Below are 10816 nucleotides of genomic sequence, written 5' to 3' on the forward strand. Positions count from 1 at the left end.
GCCTACCATCCACACTAGCCTGGCCGCCCATGACTCCGCATGGGCGTCCTCTCCCACTAAACCCCAGATGGCCACGTCCTCGGCGCTCCGGCCAAGGCGTTGACGCTAAAGCCCCGTCTGGCCATCCGATCTACCGTCGATCTCACAGGCGTTATAGCCTACATGACATTACTCCCCTCTTAAGAAGAGTTTTCGTTCTCGAAAACAAACTGGGGAAACCTCTTGGCGTTATAGCCTACATGACATTACTCCCCCTTAACAAGAGCTTTCGTCCTCGAAAACAAACTGGAAATTGCACTTCGGCGTTCCCAAGTAGCTGCCTTCTAATCCCTGTCTGTCCATTTAACAAGTACCTCCTGGTACATTTTATGTCGGGTTTGTCTGTCACGATACTCTAGAATCTTTTCAGGTTCATGTGGTATCTTTGGTGGCTCTATCAAGTCCACCAAAATCTCTAGAGAAACTGCGTTCTCTAACCCGTGAACTGATTTCTTCAGTTTACCTACATGAAAGACAGGATGGACTTGAGAACTCTCTGATAACTCAAGTTTATATGCTATGTCCCCACTCTTCTTAAGGATTTTAAAAGGACCACAATATCTTGGAGAAAGTTTATCACACTTTCCCGTTTTCATGGTTTCTGACTGCGCAGGAACCTTGAGGAATACAAAGTCACCTTCTGCAAAGGTTACCTTTCTACGTCCTTTATCCGCATAAGTTTTAGCGCGATCCTGAGCGCTACGAATGCTCTCACGTGTGGCTCTTAGCATATCATTCATATCTTCAAGGAAATCCTTGACAGATTGAATCTTCTCCTTTTCTAGGCCTATAGCCATCGGAGATCTCGGCTGGAATCCATACATTAACATGAATGGTGTAAATCCAGTCACATTGAGTGTTTGGAGCTATTATAGGCAAACTCCAATAAGGGCAAGTACTCTTCCCAATTAGATTGCTTCTTACTAACATAAGAACGCAACATATCCTCTAGAATTTGGTTAACTCTTTCAGTTTGACCATCAGACTCCGGATGATCTGCCGTACTCATACTCACAGTAGTATCTAACTTTTTGAAGACTTCCCTCCAAAAATGACTGTTGAACTTTCTATCTCTATCCGACACTATATCTATGCGGGCAGGCCATATAGCTTGTAGAGATGTTCAATAAAGAGTTTTGCCAGCTCTGGCATTTTAACAGTTTTCTTCGTGGCGATAAACTTTGCCATTTTAGTTAATCTGTCCACTACCACCCACACCGAGTCATTCCCTCGACTCGTCTTGGGTAAACCGGTAATGAAATCCATGGAAATGCTTTCCCATTTCCCTTGAGGAATCTCTAATGGATGGAGTAGTCCTCCAACCTTAAGAGGTTTGTGTTTGTTGACGTGGCACTTACTGCATTTCAGCACATAAGTCTGGACGTCCTTCAACAAACTAGGCCAATAAAACTGTCTTTTTACTAGTGCATAGGTCTTCTGAATCTCGGGATGACCCGCACTTGGACTATCATGACTTTCTTTAAGAATTTGGGCCCGAAAGTCACCAATAGTTGGTACACATACTCTACCCTTGTAGAGTAAGTACCCATCGTCAATGGAGTAATTAGCATATTTCTCCCCCTGATGAAGTTTATCACCCCCCTTTGAAGCCGGTGGCAGTCAAAGGTGATGAAGGGCCTACATGTGAGCTCTTCGGCTCCAAACTATACCCAGAAGACACGGCTAGTCTCTCCGGACTAACTCTCGCTTCCCTTCCCGTTGCACCTTCGGCCACTCTCTCTGGACTAGCAATCCGTGCCAACGAGGGAGGTGGTCACGTCTGTGAAGAAGTGCGTACGCGTACAGCGCACCAGACCTCTGTAAAAGATGGATCGTGCTCACATAAACCACGTAGTGACTCCAAGAAATCGTTCTTGAAGATTGTGAAACTAAGTTCATTAATCTGTGGCATGCAACTAATCTATGGCATGGCATGCAACTAAGTGCATCTGCCACCACGTTATACTTACCTTTCTGGTAACGTATCTGAAGGTCAAACTCCTGTAGAATCTCTACCTACCGAGCTTTTCTACCCTTTAGTTCACTTTGACTTAAAAGCCATTTCAAACTTTCATGGTCCGTTCGGACCTCAAAAGAAGCACCATATAAATAGTGTCTCCACTTTTTTAGTGTATGAACTATCGCTAGTAACTCTCGCTCGTAAGCCGAGTAGTTACGCTGTGCACGATCTAACTTTTTACTCTTAAATGCAATTGGGCATCCCCTTTGCATAAGTACGGCCCCAATGGCCTCATTACTAGCGTCTATTTCCAAGACAAACGGTTCATTTGGATCGACGATAGTCAAAACAGGTGCAGCTACTACGGTCACCTTGAGCTTATCAAAGCTCTTCTGTTGGGCTTCCCCATAACTAATGTTTTTAGTTTTTGACCGTGGTCAATGGGACTGCGATCTTTGCGTAGTCCTTCACAGGTATTGTGTGGCCTGCCGTCCACACTAGCCTGGCCGCCCATGACTCCGCATGGGCATCCTCTCCCACTGAACCCCGAATGACCATGTCCTCGATGCTCCAGCCGAGACATTGACGCTAAAGCCCCGTCTAGCAGTCCGGTCTGCCATCATCATCTTCACAGGCATTACAGCCTACGTGACAGAGATTTACACTAATCATCATAAGGTGTGGCATTAAGCCTTAATCCTTTGCTGAACGGATTAGAAACTTCCATTGAAGCTAATCTTAGTTATAAGACCTTCCCATATCAAGAATCGGCATCTCATGTGCCATGACATTGGATAGTTTTGATGCAATATTCTCTACACTTGCCAAGTGAAGATTAAGTCAACAACTCCAATGACAGGGTTTTCCACCAAGAGTAAAGGCTAATAACGAAGAAAAGGACTACTCCATCAAAATGTGATCATTGTTAACATACATTGCAAGCAAAGCAAGAAATAAAGAAGAATAGGCCCTAAAAGGAGGCGAATCTCATAAAAAATTATGCATAGGCCTTTTAAAAAGGCTTCCTTGAATCAAAGCCGTACACATAATATCCTTACTCTTTTGTAAAGCTTCACCTTAACTAAGTGGGTGAAACCTAAGCCAAAGATTTATAGGTAAATCCAAACATTCCAAAGGCTTACATGGTGAAACTGAAGCAAGAGATTTCTTTATAAATCCACATGTGTATAGAGTGATGGAGGGGGAGTGTTAGAAATAAGTGAAACATCATCATTTTTGCGAAGTGTTAGAAATAAGAAATAATCATCCACATCAACAACTAGAGTGTGCAAAAGATTCAAAGAATCTAAGGTTATAAGGTTTTGGGGCATCCTAAGGAATATCTTGGGGTGCTCACTTTTATGTACTTTTGGTGCCTATAAAAGGCTTAGCCAACTAATAGAGAATACATACTTGGTTAATGGATCATCCTTACTTTTTCCACTCATGTGTGTTAATCTCTTTTTCTACTCTCATTAGTCTTAATCACACTCTTTAGAAACTCTCATTAGTCTTAATCACACTCATTAGAAACTCCATGCTTAGTCACGGTTTAGTAGCGCTTTTATAACTAGATGGGTAAGGAGATGTCGTGCCCATTTCACTGCAAAAAAAAAAAGGACAATTGTAATTCATGGTTTTAGGAATGTTAAAATTCAATTACAATACTTGGTGGAGTTACATAAGTGTATGATTCCAAAAAGCTCATATATACAAAATAAAGCGTAATGAAAAACTATGAAACTAGGGCCTACATTGAGGGGGTCTACATCTCAAACACAATAAAACTATCACAAGTGAAAATCAATTTTGCAAAAACAAGGAGATTCAGGGTTTAGGAATGTTCTTACTTGCCATGCTTGTGAAGCATGTCCTCTAGTAATAACAATATATCCTTCGTCTTGCACCCTTTCAAATAGAGCTTCCAAACCCCATTGTAATGCAAAATCATATTCATCTTGCATAGGGGGACGGTCCACTAGACATACAAACAAATGAACATTTTAGAAAGTTGTTATTTAAGATAACCTTCTTTAATTAAAAGATAAGATATATTTTGAGGCTAATATATACTTACAAATATTGTTGGTATATTAACTCCTCCTTCACGTGTAACATCGTGCCGCAAGTTATTTGCCATCTATCCAAGAAAAAACATAAATACTTCAAACTCTTATGCATATGGCCTTATGCATATAGCCTTATGTATATGGCTAATGCATATGGTACCGACATGCATAAGCATCTACTGACATGCATTGGAAGCTTTCGGCATGCATTGGTAGCTACCGACATGCATTGGAAGCTACTGGCATGCATTGGTAGCTTCTCGCATGTCTCGGTAGCTACCAACATGCCTAGGAAGCTACTGGCAAACATAGGTAGCTATCGGAATGCCTAGGTAGTCTACTGGCATGCATTGGAAGCTACTTGCGTGCCTAGGTAGCTACTGGCATGCCTAGGAAGCTACTGGCATGCATTGGAAGCTACCGGCATGTACAAGCTGCTACCAGCATGCATAGGTTGCTCTCAGCATGCATTGGGTAGATACTGGGCATACATACATAGATATTGGCATGCCTAGGTACCGGCATGCATTGGGAGCTACCAGCATGCATAGGGAGCTATCGGCATGCCTAGGTTGCTACTACCGGCATGCATTGGTAGCTATCAGCATGCATTGGTAGCTACTAGCATGCATGGAGCATGAAAGAAATAACAAACCTTAATCTTAAAACCCTAAACCCTATAACATGTAAAAGCATAAGAGATGAAACATACAAGAAAGAGATCTCTTGCCTTGTGAGGATTGTATGTGTTGAAAACCTACTAAATTAAACCAAAATAAGAAAAAAAAAGTATTAATAACAAACCCTAATCTTAAAATCCCTAAAACTTACAAACCCTAAAAACATACAAAAGCATGAAAGAAGAAACATATAAGAAAGAGATCTCTTTTCAGGCTTGTATGTGTTAAAAACCTACAAAATTAAACCAAGTCAAGAAAAAATAGTGTTAAGTAAAATCAAGATCTCTTACCATATGAAGCTTTAATGGAGAGCTCTTAATTACATAAAAAGAATAACGAAAAATACTCGTAATGGTTAAGCTTCAATAAGAAGGGAAAAAGAAGAAAAGAAAAACTTAAAAGAGAGGAAAGAGAAAGGAAATACTCATAAGAAAGCTTTCATGGAAAGCTTGTTTGCATAGGAGATAAATGAAAAGAGTAGACATACCTTACTTGAGCTTGAGGAGGATACGGTAGGAGAGGTAGAAGTGATACATAAGGCATAAACCTGTAAAAAAACTCAGAGTACAAGTTTATTGTATTCAAAAGATAAAACTATGCGCGGCCAAAGAAGCGGGATATTTTTACACTATAGCAGTGTTTTTTCACTACTATACACGCTGCTATAGGCAGCAAAATTTCAGTGCAAAAAAATGCTACTCAACATTGTGAAAACCCCCAATATTTTTCTTCCGAAAACACGACTAAAAATCGCTACTGTGCTTCCGATGTGTTGTAGTGTTCCAACTAGTGATATCACTATTAGGAGTCCTCCTTGTTTTCTTTTTTACTTCTGAACCCAACTATCTATGATAAAGAGACTAGGATGTTAAGAATGTTCTTGCAAAGATTTCACAAATTCATTTAAGGCTACTAAATTGGATTTTATGAAAAAGCAAATCCTTTGTTTTAAGCACGAGCTACATTATTTGCATAGTTTTGTGGAAACTTTAAAACCCCTTATTTTTCTAGATTTTATTTTTATCATGAAAGATCATAAAAAGTAATCTTTTAGTTTTTCAAGATGTGTAGGACCTATAACATGTTTATTTTATGTCAATAATGAGGAACCTATTTTGAATAGGAAAAAAAAATTAACTTTTCAGGCTACCCCAGAAGTGGTCTTTACCATAGTAAGAATACTTGAATTATGATAGAAGGGTAAGTTTCTCTACTACATAAGGTTGAGTTCTATGTTAGAGACCATTTCTCTGTCAAGACTTATAAAGCCCAAAAAAGACCTCTCAAATCCACATTGCATGGGGAGAATCCCAAGCCTCTTTATGTGGGTGAAGACTTACCAAACAAAAGGATAGTAGATCTTAAGGCTTTACTCGTGAAATATTCAAGGACTTTTTTACATGGAGTTACAAGGACATAAAGGGAGTTCCACTGGAGGTAGTGGAGCAGACAATAATTTTAATAGATGATGCCAAGCCAGTAGCTCATGGGCCATATAAGACATATCCCAAATATACAAAAATGGTCAAGGAGGAGATTAAAACAATCTTGAATATGGGCATAATTTCAGAAATTGAGCACACAGATTGGGTGTAGCTAGTTATCATAGTACTAAAGATACCATTTTGAGAGGTTGCATTGGAAAGGGTCGCAATATCTCATGTGTATAGTTTTCTAGATGGATTAAGTGGCGGCGCTCATTAACCCTAAGAATTAGCATATAACCACCTCTGGAAGTGAATGGGGGATTTATGCATATAGGGTGATACCAGTTAGCCTTTGAAATTCATCTACAACCTTCCAAATAGTTGAGGAGATTTGTTGATTATTTAAATTTACATTCTAAATGGATAGATAATTTTGGCACACACTTTTGACAGGTGCTAGTCACAATCCAAGTATTATATAATTTCCTTGAATCCATTTAAGTGATAGTTCATGGAGACGCATGGAGGAGTGCTCAAGCATGTGATGTTATGACATGGGATTGCAAACTGATGAAGTAAAGATAAGAATTGCCTTGATTGAACTTAGCCCTGCCAAGGAATTTTAAAGAAGTAAAGATAAGGATTGCAACTGATGAAGTAAAGATAAGGATTGCCTTGATTGAACTTAGCCCTACCAAGGAATTTTAAAGAAGTACATAATTTTGCATGCCATGTGAATATTACTACTGGTTCATCATGGAGTAGTGCTCCATGATGAATATTAATACCGTTTCATCATTTAGAATAGTGCTTAACCATGAATATTACTACTACTTCATCATGGAGTAGTACTGCTCGGCTATGTGGTGGTGTTATGACATGGGATTTATAGTTGATGAATCAAAGATAAGGATTATCTTTATTGAACTTAGACCCACCAAGGAATTTCAAAGAAGTATAGAATTTTATGTGCCATGTGAATATTACTACTGGTTCATCATGGCATTTACCGAGCGCTATGTGAATATTACTACCGATTCATCACAGCATTTATCACCATAGTTATATCGCTTTTTATATATTTCTAGTGGATCCATGTGAATATTACTACCAGTTCATCATGGCATTTATTGCCCCATAGTCATACGGATTTTTATACAGCACCACTGGAGTTGGTGAACCAAGAGATGCGATGGTTCATTTGAAAAACTAAAGAAATACTTGGTCAGTGCACTGATTTTAAAGCCATCCAACTAGGAGATAGGGTTTTATATACACATTGATGCATCAAAATTTGCAAGTGGATGCAATCTCACATAGCCAAGTGAGCATAATCTAGTTTATCCTATCTATTTCTCATTAAAAAAATTGAATAGTGCTGATCATAGATACTCCACCACAAAAAAATTGAATAGTGCTGATCATAGATACTCCACCACAAAAAGGGAATTAGCAATGGTTGAAAAGAGAATAGTTCTTAAAGTACAATCAAGTCAGCTACAAGTACAATCAAGTCAGCTACAAGTGTATTCAAGCAAGGTTGTAGCCATCACTAAGTGAGTTGAAGGCAAGGAACTAAGAACCAATGATGCAAGAGCAATAACCAAGTTTCTTAATGATAATGTGATAGTCTATTTTAGTTATCCCAATTGATGTTGTGAGTGACCATGGTACACATTTTGTCAAGAAAGTTAACTAACAGTAAATGTCATAGTGCAATAAAGTTAACAAACAGTAAATGTCATAGTGCAATAAAGTTAACAAAGATTAGGTGTCATAGTTCATGGTCATTCACAAGAAATAAACCCTTTATTATCTACAAGAAAATGGGCAAGACAAAGCATCTAACAAAAATTTGTGCAAGGTCTTGATAAAAATTGTGGAGGCTTCAAGCAACATAAGCTTCATTCCACATTTCCATATTGTGGGCATATCGCATAGCTGCCAAGACTACCATAGGTCTCAAACACCATTTTGGTTAACTTTTATGCTAAAGGTATCTATGCCAATGGAATTTATGGTTCCACAACATAAGGATTACAATACAATTAAAGATGGTTGGATAGTGCTGGCTTTACAACAAAAAAATTGAATGACTTTAAAATGTTAGATGAAGTCATACCATGGCCCTTTGTGGGAGTGAATAATGACTCTTCTAGTCAAGATTATCCCTTCTTGCTTGCCATTGCTGCCTATGCTTATGGCCATTCCTTTTGCATATCTATCATAAAGATTTCTCAAGTCTCACAATCAAATAGCCTTAAACATGTCCCTAAATGGCTTCCAAGATGGGCCTTCAGAGAGTAAGTGGAAGCTAGACGAAACTTGTGATTTAATTTAACTTTAGTAGGGATGGGGGCTTCATGGCTAGAAGTGTTGATAGCCTTATTAGAGAAAAGGTTCATGAGAAACTTTCCATGATGCCAAACCTACTGTTCAACCCTTATATTAGCAAGAGCTCACTTGTCAATCTTGTTGAAATATGGTGCCCTGTCCTGTCACATGTGAGGCACATGTATGTGGGAGCAAGGTAGATGGAGCCTAGAATGCTATGAAATTGGAATGGATAAAGTCTAAGGTTATTAGGATATGTGAATGGATTAATGTAAAAGGGAGTCAATGGTCAAAAAGTAGGCACATGAAAAATGCAAGGGTGCAAAGGCATGTGGGCATTTATGAACGCATGGATGGCACAAGAGTGCATGGAACATGTGGATGAGGGCTCTATGAGAGCTATAAATGGATGTATCAAACTCATTCTCTTAATGTAAAAACGTGAGCATGTGATTAGCCCTAATTCATATCTTGATTATTTTCATGAGTGCCAACGCTATGCTCTAACTATGTCTTCTTCCACCTTTCATCCACCATGGCTCTCATTTTCTTATGTTCATTCACTCATATCCTATTCAAATCCACCTCATTCACAACATGGTATCAGAGCCAATCCATTTCATCTCATTATCACTCCATTATATCTTAATTAGTAAGATTACATCCCTATTAGTGAACTAATTAGCTTATCTTATTAAAAAAACTTGTGGGCAAAGAATCACCTTGCGGTGGAACACTTTCCATTGCCTACTCTCTCCACCATTGGACAAGTCCTTTAAGGAGAGTGTAAAGGACCTCAAGGCAAGTGTGCGCGCTAGAGGAATCAAGCAAATTCATCCAGAAACACAGGTAATCATCACTGCAGTCGACGCTAAATTTTTTTTGGGGAAAATCGTAATGACGGCGAGCTCGCATCAAATTGGGTAGATTCCACTTGGCTCTAGGGACTTTTGGCAGCCACCACGAATGCACTGATGAAGTCTGTTTTGCAAGTGGTGTAGTATAACTTGAGGTCCAGGCTTGCACCTCTTTTTTCACCAAGGTTTTGTTAGGCTCACTAATCCTTGATTAAAAATTGATTAACTCCAAGTATCATTAGCTCGAGATCGTCTTCACACTCATTGCTATTTTACTCTCTCAAAGCATTTTTGGTTAAACGGGAGTACAACTATCCCAATTCACCACTCAAAGCTACCTAAGTTTTTCTCCTTGAAATTAGTGAGTGATCTTAATCTTGTTTAGCACCCAAATCTGAGCTAAATTTGTTTAAATCATTGTAAGAGGATTAGGCACTGCTGAGATTCAGTTAAAATCTCCATAAGACCTTCCTCATTGAGCCATGGCCACTCAAATCTTTACATCTTTAAGATGCTTAAAACATGGCAAAGATGCTTTTATAATATAATGATGACGTGAAGAAGGCATCCGTGGTCAAATCAAACTAGACATTACGATTGTAGAGATTACCCTTGTGCAGATGAGGTAAACATGAAAGTCTATAAAAACTTGAAGGAAGCTAAGAAAAAGTGTACAAGACTTGGAGACAACTTATTCGCTATTCACACCACCTTGATCAGCAATCCACTTGAATAGTATAGTAAAATGTCTATAAAAGAAAGATGGCATGTTGTTATAAAAAAATACATGTAGTTAATGCATCTAACTTACCCAAGGCCCAAGTTGAGTCTTTAGAATAAATATCTAAGGAAGCTATAATTGAAGAGAGGAAATCTAAGGAGATTTTTTAAGAGGAAGCTATGGTAGTTATTAAAAAAATACATGTAGTTAATGCAAATAATTTACCTAAGGCTCAAGTGAGTCTTTAAAATAAAGATCTAAGGAAGTATGGTTGAAGAGAGGAAATCTAAGGAGGTTTTTAAAGAGGAAGCTATGGTAGCTAGGCCATAGGTAGAACAAGAGAGACAACATTCGGAGCACCTTGATATTAGAAGGAGCTTGAGAAAGCACACCACATTATGTAGGAAATGAGAATGAACTTAATGGAGTGATGGCAAAACTTGAGAAGAAAAAGGAAGAGATGTTGCGTAAGAAAAAGGACAAAAGAAGAACTCACAAAAACAAGTTGCATTTGGAATACAAAATGATTCTGGTCCAATCCACGAGCAACATGAGATGAAATGAAAAGAATGCTTTCGTAACTTCTAAAGGAAAGGGTGAAGCAAATTTCCCAAAAAAAAGAAAAATAAGGATTTGATATTTTTGATGAAGAGCGAGATAAAAATATGGCGAGTTTGGCTAAGAATACGACAAAGAAGAAGAGCACTGATTTGAATCAATACACAATCC

Source organism: Cibotium barometz, chromosome 2, assembly GCF_041138505.1.
Source record: "Cibotium barometz isolate CiBa-2024 chromosome 2, ASM4113850v1, whole genome shotgun sequence".
NCBI classification, from domain to species: Eukaryota; Viridiplantae; Streptophyta; class Polypodiopsida; order Cyatheales; family Cibotiaceae; genus Cibotium; species Cibotium barometz.